The following is a 2,214-nucleotide window of genomic DNA, read 5'->3' as shown; positions in this document are numbered from 1 at the left end:
TACTATTTGGTTATATGTCTTTCCATTTTCTCTTAAGGAAAAGGCAAGGGAGTGGTTCTACACTCAACCTGATGAAGTTGTTACTAATTGGGATCTGCTCATAAGGGAATTCCTGGACAAATACTTTCCGGCTGAAGTTACAGATAGACTGGGGAAAGAAATTTCCTGCGTTATCTAAGGCAAATCAGAGACTCTTTGTGAATATTGGGAACGCTTCAGGAATGTCCTAGACTCGTGTCCCCACCACAAGATTGACCAGTTAGTGTTGATTAGCTATTTCACACAAGGCATGAAGCCTCAAGACAAGATTATATTAGATGCAGCGAGTAATGGCTCTCTTACTAAGTACAAGACGGGGACAGAAGCGTGGCAACTGATCGCCAATCTAGCTGAGTCTACCCGGAATGCCAGGCACAGGAACAACCATCCCAAGGCTATTGCAGAGGTTTCCTCTAGTAGTGAGACTTTTGTTCTCACATAGACTCTGGAAGAGATGACCAACATACTGAAGCAGCTCCAGCTGAATCAACAGCAACCTCAGCCTCCTCCACAACAACAGTGTCAACAGTTGGTTTCTTAGAGAGTGTGTGGAATATGTGCTTGCTATTCTCATTACACTAATAAATGTCCACAACTCCAACAAGAAGACAACACCTTGGTAGCTACTAGCAACTACTATAACCACCCGAATCAAGGGAATTATCAACAAGACGGTAATTATAACCAAGGTGGGAACTATAATCAAGGTTGGCAAGATAATTCTAACCAGGGATAGAGAGATAACTCCAACCAAGGCTGGAGAGACAATTCCAACCAAAGGTGGAGAGATAATTCCAACCAAGAATGGAGGGACAACTACAATCAAGGAGGCAGAGACAATGGTGGAAATCAGAGGTGGAACAACAACAACAATCAGTAGAACCGGTATCAGCAGAACCCTCCTTACCAATAGCAGAACCAAGGCCAGCCTTACCGAGCACCTCAGCAAAGGCAAGCCTAGGCACCTCAAAACTACCAACAGCAAGCCCCTCAAATTACTTACCCCCCTTCCTCTTCCGATGATGAGATGCTTCGCTCTATTGCGCAAGGACAAAAAGACATTCAGAATACAATCAGCTCTAGCATCAACGGTCTTACCTCCACTATACAAGCTCTCCTATCCCACATGGACCTAACCTTTACTCCCAACAATCAACCTTCAAGCTCCAGTGCACTCCCTTCTTAACCTTTACCCAACCCCAAAGGTGGAATCAATGCCATTACATTGAGGTCTGGAACCACACTGCAAGAAAGGAGTCATGTGGAGCCAAGCTCAAAAAAAGACATTCAAGTTGAAGACATTGTTGAGGTAGAGGATGTTGAAGAGGAGGATGAAGTACAAGACATGGTTGAAGAAGAAGCGGCACAACCAGGGAATGGAGCACAAAAGGAAGATGAAGTTACAAGAGAAGCCATTCCCATTCCTTTTCAACACCTTGCTAGGAAACCCAGAAAGCAGATGGAGCTGGACTCCAAGATGATGGAGATCTTCAAAAAGGTTGAGGTAACCATTCCCTTTTTTTATTCTATTCGCCAGGTACCTAAATATGCTAAGTTTCTAAAATATTTATGCATGAATAAAGATAAAATACATGATTTAGAAACTCTTCCTCTAGGTAGCTCTATTTCTACTTTAATGGGTGCCATACCGAAAAAATGTGGGAATCTGGGTCCATGCATGGTTACTTGTACTATTGAGGGTGTACAATTTTTTGACTGCATGTGTGATTTAGGTGCATGTGTGAGTATTATGCCATTATCTGTATATGATGCTTTGAGGCTCCCTCCCTTAAAAAGGTTGGTAGCACGTTTTATTTTGGCAGATAAGAGCATAATCTCAGTCGTTGGAATTACTGAAGACGTGTTGGTGAGCATTAAGGGGCTGACATTCCCTATTGACTTCTACATTTTGGAGATGCCCCCTAATGACTCAGGAAGACCATCATCCATCCTGCTTGGAAGGCCATTTCTGAAGACTTAAAGGTTCAAATTGGATGCCATCTCAGGGACTTACTATTTTGAGATAGATGGTAGAGCAATGAGCTTTAACCTAGATGAAGCTATGAAGCACCCACCGGAAGATCACTCCATCTTCCAGAGCGATATCGTTGATGAGACTGTGACTGAAGTTCATCAAGAAGAAGTAGAAGCGATGGACATGGAGCAAAGTGCAAG

The sequence above is a fragment of the Arachis ipaensis genome, chromosome B9, assembly GCF_059453495.1.
Source record: "Arachis ipaensis isolate K30076 ecotype BB chromosome B9, ASM5945349v1, whole genome shotgun sequence".
In the NCBI taxonomy this organism is placed as follows: domain Eukaryota; kingdom Viridiplantae; phylum Streptophyta; class Magnoliopsida; order Fabales; family Fabaceae; genus Arachis; species Arachis ipaensis.
The sequence above is the reverse complement of the archived record's forward strand: the minus strand, read 5'-3'. Positions refer to the sequence as shown.